The 13,344-nt window shown below is 43.1% G+C and overlaps 1 protein-coding gene across 1 annotated transcript in view; it reads right to left on the reverse strand.

Moving 5' to 3' along the window:
• The window catches only part of PDE11A (phosphodiesterase 11A), a 380,104-nt gene that overhangs the window by 90,414 nt on the left and 276,346 nt on the right, over positions 1 to 13,344 (reverse strand). The gene's annotated exons all lie outside the window — the stretch shown is intronic.

Raw genomic sequence — 13,344 nt, forward strand, 5'->3', positions numbered from 1 at the left:
CTCTTTGCAGTGTTTCTTGTATTCTTATATTCTTGTTTTTTGTATCCTTATTTCCTTGTTTCTTGTATCCTTATATCCTGTATCTCGGCACATGCACTTTGTTGCACATGTGTTCTGTATATTCAGAAGGATGGAAAGGATCAGACACAGCAGCTCTGGCAAAAATGTTTTCTTAATAGAATAGAGATGTTTGGAGGATCAGCACCAGCGTATGTTTCACCGAAAGAGAAATGTACAATACCGTCTAGTCACAACGTAAGTGCAATACTAGTCATACATATTCAGAGTTTTCAAAACACTCATGTTAGGCAGCTGTCCCTCAGTCCCCGCCCCCCCCCGCCCACAAATTTAAAGGGAAGAAAAAAAAACTTGGGGGAACCATTTTTGTGCTGATTTCCTTGCGTTCACCATATCCTTTGGGCCACTCTTGGTAAGGGAATAATTTCTACTTTTCAGGTTATCAGGGACATTCTGGGTTCATATTTCTAGTCTATTCACTGGGTGTAAATTACTCAAGGATTTATCTTCACCCTGAGACTATTTTGGCTGAGCAATGAAATCCAGTACTGGTCCCTCCAAGCATTCTAGAATCCTTCCCTCCCAACTCCATGCTCCTCCATAAGAGTTTATATCTCTAGCTTAAAATCCGAACACTGTTTAACCCCCACAACACAGAAGAACACAATGAACAAATACAGCAGTATTAACTATATGCACACAGTTTACGATAGGTATCTGGAACTTTTTCTCCTTGTGTGGCTGAAATTCTGTACCCAATGGACAACCCCCCACTCTCCTCTCTGCTCTCCACTCCAGCCCTTAGCAACCACCATTCTCCTGTTTCTATGAGTTTGGTTACTTTAGATACCTCATGTAAGTGGAATCATGTAGTATTTGCCTTTCTTATTTCACTTAGCGTAATGTCTTTAAGGTTCATTCCCGCTGTACCGTATGACAATATGTCTTCTTTTTTAAAGCTGAATCATATCCCATTGCATGTGTATGCAGCTGACCCTTGAACAACAAGGGTTTGGGCTGCATGGGTCCATTTTATGTGGCTTTTTTCAATAAATATGGCACAGTACTGTAAATGTATTTTCTTTTTCATCATATGATTTTCTTTCTTTCTTTTTTTTTTTAAAGATTTTATTTATTTATTTGACAGATCACAAGCAGGCAGAGAGGCAGGCAGAGAGAGAGAGAAGGAAGCAGGCTCCCTGCTGAGCAGAGAGTCCGATGTGGGGCTCGATCCGAGAACCCTGGGATCATGACCTGAGTTGAAGGCAGAGGCTTTAACCCACTGAGCCACCCAGGAGCCCCTCATCATATGATTTTCTTAATGTTTCATGTTCTCTAGCATACTTTATTGTAAGAATCAGTACCTTATACTTACAATATACAAAATATGTGTTAATCGACTGTTTATGTTATTGGTAAGGCTTCTGGTCAATACCAGGCTATTAGCGGTTATGTTTTCTGTGAGTCAAAATTTTACACTGAATTTTGACACCCACCCCTAACTCTCATGCTGTTCAAGGGTCAACTGTAATATTTTCTTTATCCATTTTATGCTCATGGTTTAGTTTCTGTATTAATCAGTTTATCTGTCGAGGCATCACTTTTATATACTACAGGGTTGAGAGTGTTAGAGGATTTCCTTAGCTGTATGGTCATCTTGGATTTTCAGCTTCTGTTTACAAGCTGGGTTCTATAGCTCCCGTTAAAGCTCTGTAGCCTTCTCTGCAGGGGGAATCTAACTGACCTGTTTCCTTGCGAAAGCCACCAAGCGTGGGTATCTTTAGGGCTTTGCTCTTTACTCAGATTCCCCAAAAATCTTGGGGGTGGAGCCTGGCTGGGAAGGGGGTTGGGGGCGGAGCCTCAGCATCCCTTTCTAGCTCTTCATTCAGCCTGGTCTGCAGCCGGTGGGCCTACCTCGGAGCTCTGTGCTGGTGTCTCTCTAACCCAAAGAGCAGCTCTTGAACGCTCTTAAGCTACACACGACCCCCGTTATTTAGGAAGTGGAGCCCTGAAACAAAGGATCTGGAGACGTCACTGTTTCTTAGATTCCATGGTTCTACCTTCATCTTCACAGCCAGTTCTGGAGCTCTCTCGGAGGGGCTCTGTGGTATAAATGTGTTTGCCTCAGCTTTTCCCATTGTTGGCTTATTTTGGCTTTCTTGGGTTTGCTAAATTACTTAATATTTATCCGTCTGTTTTCTAAATTTTGTTATTGTTAAGTCCTCTCCCAATTTCTTTGTTTTTGAGAACTTATTCCTTAAAAATTTTTTAAAAAAATTTCTTCATGGTTTTTTAGTGGGGCCTGAGGAAGGAACAAAAGAAAATGAGTCTGTTCCCTCTACCATGGTTATCCAAAAATCACTGATTATCCAAAAATCCAAAATAAACTCAATTTATTAAATGATGCCTTAAATGATCAGCTTGGAGAACTCAGAGATAAGCTGGCCTTTGGTATTTAGTCTCTCTGTTTCTATGTGCATGGGCCTGGTAGCAACCGTGCACTCCCCTTTCTCTTAATCTGTTCCCTTGTGTGTTCACCTGTGTCCATCCTGATCTTGCCTTTTATTTATTTATTTTTTTTAAATTTTTTAAAAGATTTTATTTATTTATTTGACACACAGAGAGAGATCACAAATAGGCAGAGAGGCAGGCAGAGAGAGAGAGGAGGAAGCAGGCTTCCTGCTGAGCAGAGAGCCCGATGCGGGGCTCGATCCCAGGACCCTGAGATCATGACCTGAGCCGAAGGCAGAGGCTTTAACCCACTGAGCCACCCAGGCGCCCCCTGATCTTGCCTTTTAGACTGTAACAATCTTAGAGGTGAATGTGGTGTTTCTTACTCTCTACTTCTCTACTTCCACCACATGTTTCAAGGGCTTTCTCTGTACTGAGAATATCTGTACTCATGGCAATTTGTTCAAGTTCAAACCCAGATACAACTGGAATACCACTTCCTAGGAAGGTAGGAGCCCTGTCCCGAAATACACAAGTGTTTCTGCTCTCAGGTGGAGTCTGGTCCTGAGCCAGCAGAGGAAGTCCAAGCCCCTCCCAGCTGGTTGCCGAGCTGCTTACATGGCATTGGAGGCCATGCTGCTCTCCAGGTGGCCCCTGTCTTGTGGATTATTAATAGTGTAGTCTCTGATGCCATTATAAATCCTCTACCCTTCAAAGGCACTAAATTCACTTAATTATCTTAAAAATTAAAGAATATAGGCATTTTTTCATTATGAAATGTTAATGGAAAGGAAATAAGAACATTAGGTTGAAAAACGTAGGGTGACCTCTGGTTCACCAAGACCCATACTTATTGACCTTGTCTTTTTTCCCCTAATATGTTGATTGATCCACAGTTAAATCATACCAGTCTATAGATCACCCCAAGCCCTGTCGTAAACCCTTGCTGGCACTTGTAGATGCAGAGAAAGTCCCCAGCCTTTCAGAAATGGCCAATTTCTGCTATTTTGAGAAATAGAGATCGTTTTCATCCACATTCCTGGGTTTAAGAGCAGTTTCTGGAGGAAATTATGAAGAATTAAGAGTACTGTGTGTCCTGAGGAGGTATGCACAGAGATCTTGTCTGCAAAAGATTTGAAGAGTTTTCTGTTGCCAAATTTCCTTGTTATAGAACACAAGCTCCACGTATCTTCTGATAAGTAGAGAATGGGACCACATCTTCCAAACCTATAATTACTCTAGACATAGGATATTAACAAAACAAATCAAAGTCAATTTCTCCAAGTGTCAGTCTTCAACTTTTAAATATTTATAAGGCACCATATCCCTAAATCAAAGAGGAGTGCTACAATCCAAAATAACTACTGAATTAATAGCCAGGAAATAACATTTGGATAAAAGAACCATTTACTTTACTGCAGCAATAAATGAAAACACAGAATTATGAGTCCTGGAGCTAATTTGAATAATGTTCAAGAAGTGGGACTCTAGCTGGCTGGGAGTACCTGATATCCTTTGACCATTCCTCTTCTTTGTTTGGGTCTTAATAGTTAAGTGGTTATCAAAGGGAGTCATAAAACTGCCTCCTCTAAAACTGAGAAAGTAGCTTTACAAAGAGGCCATAAAATGTTAAAATACAATCCTGGATCCCCTGACACATGAATATTACATTTTGTGATGTTCAGAAAATGGGAAGAAAGAACAAAGTGAGTGGGGTCCCGGGGCAAGCATTTCAAAGGCAAAATGACTTTTGCCAATCCAGTCCACTCACTCATGGACGCCTTTGGACAAGAGCAGAAGTTGGGGGCTTTACGATCCTGTTTTAAGGAAGACAGGAGCCTGGGCTGTAGGAATGTGGAAGCGACTGCAAAGTTCTTTATTTCACTGCACTTTTATAGCTCTTACCAAATGCCAGGCACTGTTCTAGCATCTTAAGCATATTAACTCATTTGCTTCTCACAAGGACCGGAAGAGGTAGGGAATATTTTTAATCCCATGTTACAGACAAGGCAACTGGCATAGATGATAGGCAACCTGTTTAGATTTGCACAGTGGGGACTGGCAGAGGCAGATTTGAACCTGGGGCATCTGGTTCTAGAGACTGGTTCCTAATCACTACGTTGCCTCTAAAAATGGGCTGATGCCAAGCCAAGGGGTTCCCTCATCCCTGTTCATGCAAGCTAACTTGGGTGCACCAGGGGTGGTGTTTGGGACTTAGATCCAGATAATTATTGATCCATTTTTCTTGGTGAGCAGCCTGGAACCATTTGAGAGGACAATGTTTTGGTCTTTTATGGGTTCGTTTGGGAAGACTCTAAGTTCACAACTTACTTTAGAATAGACCCAGTCGTTAGTGTTGTTTGGATTAGAGGGAACACGGAATCAGCTCCATACTCCCAAGTCCATCCTGAAAAAATAACTTCTTCTCTGAGGGAGCGGAAGCAGACTTCCAGCAAATGGCATTAGCTTCCGATGGGAAAGCAGAGCGCATATGGGGCTGGTAACTACTCTTGGCCAGGCACCAGTAAGGGAAGCAGCAGACAGCGGAGGTGCTGTGTGGAGAACACGAAGCTGAAGGATCCTCTGTCAGAAACCTGGGAAGTTTCTCTGGACCTTTGGGACACAGTGGAGAAGTGCCTAAAACATATGCGTGCACTGAGGCTTTACCGGGACTCATAGCACTAGAAGGAGCTAGTAGTTTAGGTGGTATGCAGACACATTTCCAGAGGCGAAGAGTGACATTTAACGAATTTCCTCTTGCTCAGGAAAAGAGGAAACGATTTCTTATTAGTTGCAGTATAATGTTGTTTTCCTAAATCAACTTTCAAACAGGAAAGGTAGGCTATTTGGGAGCCCATGCCATGTGAAACGTGTGGGGAAAGATACAGAACTCAAAGGAGAGAGCACGACCCGAGTTCCAGCAGCGAGCTGCTCTGCCGACGGAGGACATGCTGACCACCCAGCTCGTGTGTAGACGACACCCGTCATGCTTGTCTACAAAACACCACCAGAAGCCACAAAGAGCTGGGGGGCCAGCTGGTGGCCTGTGTGGCAGTCATGTGAAGATCTGAGTCATGTTCCTGCGGCCAGACATACAATAATGAGATGATCACACACTGCAGCTCATGGGCTCAATTGATATGTGGAAACAGTAAAATTTAGAACATAAGAGAGAATATAAATGTCTCAAGAATTCTCAAGAAATATTTTTAAAAGAACAATTATAAGGCCTTATCCTATCTCAGGTTAAAATATAAACATAGTATATTTTAACATGTTTATATGTTAAAACATAGATTTTATGCCTTTAACTCAGTCTACACTGTAACCCCCTCTTTGAATACCTCTAAGTGTTCAATGTGGCCTCCTGAATGAAGTAAAATTCCCTAGCTTGCCCATCCAAGTTACCATCTTCCAGTCGTCTGTGGAAGCATCAGGCTGGGCATTTCATTACCCTTATTCTCATCTCTCCCTCTCTGTTTCAGATTATTCTACTTCCCGCCCCCCACCCTGCCCCCATATGGGTTTACTTCTTCCTTACCCTGTGCCAACTGAAATTAAACGTTATCTTCTTTACAAGTTCATTTCCATTCATGCATTCCTATCTCATCTATCACTATCTATCACTATCCTACAGTGATGTTGTCCTTCTCTGCCGTTACAGAAATCACTGTAATATTTACGGTCACTTTATACTCTAGGGTTTTCCCGTATGCCCATTAGAACAGGAAGTAGGTCCCTGATCAGATATGCCCATTGGTTTGAATGTGATTATTTGTGATTTGGGGGAAGGGCCCCGTAGCTTTCTTCTGACTCCTCTGGTTTAACATGTGTTCTGTAGCTAACGAACTCACCAGGTGACTCTCCTGTACATGCTGAGGGCTGTTTCCTCCCAGAATCTTGGTATACATGAATACTTAAGCTTCACCTAAACAGTGGCAACACTTCCCATTACACGGCTAACCGAGTCCAAGGGCATTTTATGTATTTGTCTTTTTTAAGTGTGTAAAAGCAAGGAAGATTTGTTGTCAATAATCACTATATTGAAAAAGAGAGGAAAGTTTAAAGAAATACGAACTCCTAGGTATAGTATGTTCCTTTTCTTACTAACCTTCAGTTATTCTCAGTTACTGCTTAATTCACTTTGGTTTTTTTGGGCTTGAGTATATCTATTACTTTGAATCTCTTAATAGGAGAATGGAACATTTATTATCTCTTGGCATGCGATTTTCAGAAATTTCACCGGAAGTTAAAAATCTTCTGGCCTTTCTTTTATGTCTGTTTGAGCTGTTCCAGCTAAACAATCTCAGCTTGATCTGTTTCCTATTGATCTCAGGAACCACCTTTGTTATCTTTCACGCACTAACATAAGCCTCAGGAGGCATGATTCCCACAGAGTCTTCTTATCATGGTGAGAACAAAAAGTAAAAGAAACCTCAGAGTGAGTGTTCCCTTTGGGAACAGAGAAACGTTCTTCTATGTGATGTCTTTTTAACACTGGCTCTTTCATATTGCTAACACGCCCTCCTTGTTTATGTTGATCAGCAAAACAGTCTCCACAGCAGCACTGAAAATTTCAATACTGCCTTTCAACAGAAACTGGTCATTTTAAAAGAGATTTTATTTTTTCTAGCGTATAACATTTAAGATAAAATAAAAAGTAATTCACTATAGTTTTTTTAAAGGTATCAAGCATTTCTTCTTAAACACATGCAGAGCCTGGTGGCTCAGTGGGTTAAAGCCTCTGCCTTTGGATCAGGTCATGATCCCAGGGTCCTGGGATCCAGCCTGCATCGGGTTCTCTGCTCAGCAGGGAGCCTGCTCCCCGCCCCCGCGCCCCCTCCCCCCCCCCCCCCCCCCCCCCCCCCCCCCGCCTCTCTGCCTACTTGTGATCTCTGTCTGTCAAATAAATAAATAAAGTCTTTAAAAAAAAACAAACAAAACACATGCAGATATCCCAGGTCAGTTGATGCAATATTTGTTTATATGCTTCCGTGTTTTCTGTAGTTTCTTTATGAAAGAAGATAGTTTAAGAGTATAAGATTAATCTGTCTTGCGTTGAGTACATTACAGTGGTGTTAAAGGCAGAGGGTAAGGTGAAAGAGAATCAGCACTAAGAGATGATGATGTGTTGAATCTTTAATTTAAAATCAAGCCAATGTCCCTGAATGAGGTGAGTGCTGTGAAGTAATTTTTCTTTTAAAAAATGTTTCTGTTAAAAAAGTTTATTGCTTTCTTATTAAAGTTTAGTCAGTATGGTATATACAAATGTTGTTTTGTTGTTGCTGGTGGTAGTGGTACACACATAACCTGGTTTGTTCCAAAAACTTTTTAATGTGGATTTCGAAAATCCATGCAATAACAAAGAGTAGTAGAAAATAAAAATAGCCCAGAAAGAGAAATCAAAGAGAAACTATGGAAAGGAATATAAATCATGAGCATAAGTGAAGTTACTAGACAGAATGCATGTCCTTGCGTCAAGACATTTGTAAGGACAGCCAGAAATTTGTCTGTAAGCTTCCTAGCAACCACTATGAAGAGAATCTGGTGTGTTAGATAATTTACAGAGTTCGTAAGTTTTTTTTTAAAAAGACAGGGGCTAAGGAAACCCATAGAGACACAGCTATGCTATCTCTGAGTTAACAGAGAAATATCTCTTGTGGTTTTTAGGGAAGATTTTCCCAAGCCACTAATTCTTGAAGTGCGGCCTCCAGACCAGCTATGCCACTACGGAAGAACTTGTTAGAAATGCAAATTATGAACCGGAAAACTCTATTTATGTTTAATGAGCCCTTTGATTCTGATGCTTGTTAATGTTTGACAACCATTGTTGTGAAGAGATCCCTTCAAGAAGCATGGCAGTGAATTCCTCAGAGTTGGGGTGGCTCTGGGTGATGTACAAATTTGGGGGATGGAAGGCAGAATATAAGGGGTTCCCCCAATGAAATGAAAAGCCACTGACTGATGAGAGTCTGCTATGCAATTTTTTAGACTTTTTCTATGTTTGAAAATTTTCATAAAATCTGGGGGGAAATTATTCACTGCCAACAAGTGGTAAAACATCAACCTAACAATACAATCCTCCAAGGAAAAGCTTTGGCTCCATAGGGATTTGTGCAGTGATGTTTCGAAAAAGCGTGGTTTAAATTCTAATACTTGTTTTTTCTTGAAGCTATTTATTACATTTACCTTGCAGCTGCCTTCACAACAGATGTGGGCTCCAAACCTACCCCCGACCCTACTTGATAAGGGGCCCTGAGGGAAGCCTGGGACTGAGTGTGTTCCTTGACAACACAATAATAAAACTATGTTGTGCGGTTGCCGAGATGAGTAAACGAAGTAACGCCCACTCAGGGCCAGGGTCCAGCACAGTGCCTGAAAATTGGAAACAGTGACTGATAGTGATCATATAATCATGGTTGTTGGTGGCACGTCATTGGTATACCTGTTAGTAATTTAATACTGATAGCCTCAAAGAAGGAGGGAGTGGACATAAGGAATTTCAGCGATTAGACCGAGGGACCAACTCTACCCACTCCCTTTGCTTACTGTTGCTGATTTATTACCAAGGATATTTTAAAGGATAAAAATGAAGAACCAAAGATATATATAGTGTGAGGTCTGGAAAGGTCTGTCCCATGGATTTGGGGTGCACGACTGTCCTGGCATGTGAATGTGCTTACCAAATCAAGCTCCTCAAACCCCAAACTTTTGGGATTTTTATGGAGGCTTTATTACGTTATTAATGATTCTTTTTTTTTTAATTGTATTTTTAAGTGCACTCAATATGAGGCTCAAACTTGATCTCAAACCCTGAGATCAAGAGTCGCATGCTCCACTGACTGAGTCAGCCAGGGGCCCCATCATAGTTAATAATTTTTTTTTTATTAACATATAAGGTACTATTTGCTTCAGAGCTATAGGTCTGTGAATCATCCTTACACAATTCACGGCACTCCTCATAGCACACACCCTCCCCAATGTCTGTAACCCAGCCACCCTATCCCCCTCGCCCCACCGCCCCCAGCAACCCTCAGTTTGTTGAACACACTTGTACTGGGTACCTAACCCGACGACAGGCGCGAGCGGTGCCGTGCTACCAATATGTTTCTGGAATCAGTGTGGTCCCTGTGCTGGCGGTCTGTCAGGGGACACAGTGGAACCAACAGGTAGTGACAATACAGTGCGGGAAGTGCCGTGATGAGGGTGGGGGGCACGGGTGGAAATAGGGCTAGTTTAGTGTCCCTGCCTTCATTCCTTTTTTTTTTTTTTTAAGATTTTATTTATTTATTTGACAGACAGAGATCACAGGTAGGCAGAGAGGCAGGCAGAGAGAGAGGGGGGAAGCAGGCTCCCTGCTGAGCAGAGAGCCCTATGTGGGGTTCGATCCCAGGACCCTGAGATCATGACCTGAGCTGAAGGCAGAGGATTTAACCCACTGAGCCACCCAGGCGCCCCTTTCTGCCTTCATTCTAGATCATCATTAAATTCAGCTTTATAAAGTGTATTGAGAATAATTTAAAATGTTAAAAATAGTTACTATGATGAAAAGTTTTCTCAAGGTCACAAAGCTTGTATTGAAACCTAAGAAAAGAGGCAGTCTCCATTCCCAGGATGTTCATTGTCTATGCAGGGAGAAAGAAGAGGAAACAGAGTGATTAGTGAAAAATTGGAAGCGGCAAGTCCAGAGGCAACAAGGGGAGGGAGCTTATAGGTGGCCAAGGAACACAGTGGAGGAGGGTTGCTGATGTGGGCATTGAAGGATGAACACAAGCTCCTGAGGAGCCTCAGTCCTCAGGAAACACTGATGGTTGCAGGCAGAGAACAGCATGGACAGAGGAGAGTTCCCAGCTCACCTGCAGAGAGCACAAAACCAGGAGGCACAGACCTCCAGGGCCCCAGGTTGATGACAAGGGCTAGATTCAGGACTTGCTCTAATTGGCCCTTAGAGCCTGTGAGGCAGCCGCTTGGCCAGGCTCCCATCTGCGGTCCTGGAGCACAGCCCGGGAGTGTGCCTTGCCTGTAATTCCAGGCCTGACTTCCACTCACTGTCCCTGCCAGCCTGCTCCTTGTCTCTGGGCAGTCACCAGTCTCTGTCCTCTGTGGTCAGAGCTCTGAGAAGCCGACCTTCAAAGTTCTGGTCACAGTGTTTGTTGGGGCAGGTGATAGACTGGGGACTACTCTTACAGAAAAACAATGTCCTTGTTTTTCCCTTTCTTCGCTGCACTCAGCAGCAAACCCTTCCCTTCCCCTTCTGGGAAAATATGAAAAGGAACTTGTTCTCAGTTGAATGGGGCTCTGAGTCAGTGGGCCATCAGGATCTATTCTGAAAGAGCTAAAGGAGCCCCTGGGGGAGATGAGAGAAGGTCGCCATCTCGCCGGGGTCACAGAGTGGGGTAGGAAAGGAAGGAGAGGGTCTCTGGGAGCACAGCAGCTGGTCCTGGGGCATCTGCCAAGGAAGCAGTTGCATGTACCTAGACAAGGACCACCCTGGAAGCATGTATGAGCTCCTGGGAGCCACATGTAGCAGAATCAGGATTCACGCATGGATTGCCTGCCTTCGCTGAGTGGCTCCCTCCCCCGTTTTGCACTCAGGGACTCACCAGCTGCTTGTCCCATGGAGACTGGTAAAGTCTTAGCTTATCAGCGTCAGCCCCTCATCTGCAGACCACTCAGTGGGAGTGACACTTGTCTGGGCAACAACCCCTCTGCTCAGTCCCCAAACACGTAGTGTTGAAGGCCACCAATAAAGCCAAGAAAGAGGGGTAGGGTCCTAGGTACCTTGAAGAGTGCTGGTGGGGGCACTCTGCACACCTGCACTTGGGTGGGAAGCTGGATGATGGCATCCTTGCGTCATCAGTAATGTGCTGTGTAACTATCTGTTAAAGTTCTGCTCCAGGAAGGTAGGGATTGTGTCTGTCTTGTTTACTCTTATGTCCTAAGTGTCCAGTAGAGTTTCACAGGGCTGTGCCTCACACCTGGAAGAAACTCCCTGAACATTTATGGAGTGAGGGAATGAAGACCTGATGATCGAGCTGAAAGTTAGTTTACTAGTACTCCCCAAGCCATGCCACCACATCGTCTCATGGATTTGAACTTGTGGGACCTACTGCCAACTACCTCTGTGAATTCACCATGTGTAGACACCCACATGTGCAGAAATCCAAGATCAGGTGAAATAAGTGAGTCAAACAGCCTTCTAATTTTGAGTGACGTGTCTACATCACCAGGGCTACTTGCAGTTGGAGACACACAGAGGGACCTCTCAGCCTGTGGCCCTGGTCCTCAGGTTCTAATCTGAGCTCATCAGCTGAGTGACTCTGAGTGCCAAAAGAGCTTGCTTCAGCTTTTCAAGAGGGAGATAAGTCCTTGCAGTGGATGCACGAGCGCGATGTGGTGATCCTGTGAGGTTATCATGAGCTTCTTCCCATGTCTTAGCCGTGAGAGGATGGGGGGATATTTGCAGCCAGTCAAGGTTGGGTTGATCGCATTAGACTTTAAAGTTAAGAGATGTGAGATATGAATGCCCTAAAGCAAGTGCTGCCTGTCCATCCCAACAAACTGCTTCCTTTCATCTCGGCCCTACAGGGCCACCATGCCCTCTGTATCCTGCTCCTCTGACTCACTTGGTTGGACCTTAATAGCCTCCAGTTTACCTCAGCCTGAACTTGCTGCGCTGTGAGTGCTGCTTGAGTCCTTGATGGCCCTCTTTGTTTCAGTATTACCCAGGAGAGGGAAGGCATAGCCACACATGCTTCTTCCACACTATGGTGCCTGGCAGCTTGAGGACACATAACAGGGAATCTGTAATTGTGTGACAAGTGAGGATAAACTCTAGACTCACTGGCAGTTTATTCAAGTCCCTAAGTCCACCTGAAGAATACTCAAAGAGGAATAGGAAATTAAAGAATATTACAAAAGAGACGTAGAAGATAACCTAGATCATCCTCTAGGAAATGACACAGATTCTATATCAAATAATACAGATTCAGTCAACATTGTTCCCCTTTAAAAGAAAAGGACACGTCAAATGTCAGCTTCTTATAGCTTAAATACCATCTACTCCAATGAGTAGCCACTCTATATTAGTTTTATTTTTTTTTTTTTATTTTTTATTTTTTTTTCTATATTAGTTTTAAAACAACCTAGGCATCTTAGAAAATAAAACATTGCACCCAACGCTGTTAACTTCTGCTGTTAGCCTTGGCATGCTGTAATTTTTTTCAAAGGTTTGGATGTAGTGAGCAGGCTTAGATGTTAATTTCACAAACAGAAACTTGCAAGATTGCCAGAAATTCCTGACTCTTGGTTAGAATAATTCAAAGAAAAAACCTGCAACTTTATGCACATATATGATCTCTACATGAGTTGAACAGATAATTGCACATGCCAGGATGGGGGTAGGGGAAGATCAACAATTCCAGGTGAGCTCTCTATCCTGACTACCTAAAATAGCACGGCCAAGTGGTGCTATTTCAAAAAGTGAAGCTGTCTGGGACATCAGCCCATGGTGATGGGTCAGAGTTTAGAAACCAGTAATAGGGACCAGGCGGGTTAGTCCTGCACTTTATTAACAAACTGCTAAAGATGAAGGAACATCATACTCTCTCGTTTCTGTACTTTGAAATAACAGGCTTATCAAAGAATTTCCACTAATAAGAATTCACAAGAACAAGCAAATACTAATGCTGAACCATAATGGCTAAGCATAGAGGACACCAAGGGGCATGGAGCCTGGAGACTGGTGAATGGTAGAGAAGGATAATGTTGGGAGATCAAAGAGAATTAGAAGCTCAACTTTCTCTCTTTATGGTTTTAGTAGACGTCCATCTGCCCCTCCCTTGTGTATGCTGGAGTGATGGGTCCCAATGCACT

This window comes from Meles meles, chromosome 9, assembly GCF_922984935.1.
Source record: "Meles meles chromosome 9, mMelMel3.1 paternal haplotype, whole genome shotgun sequence".
Lineage (NCBI taxonomy): Eukaryota > Metazoa > Chordata > Mammalia > Carnivora > Mustelidae > Meles > Meles meles.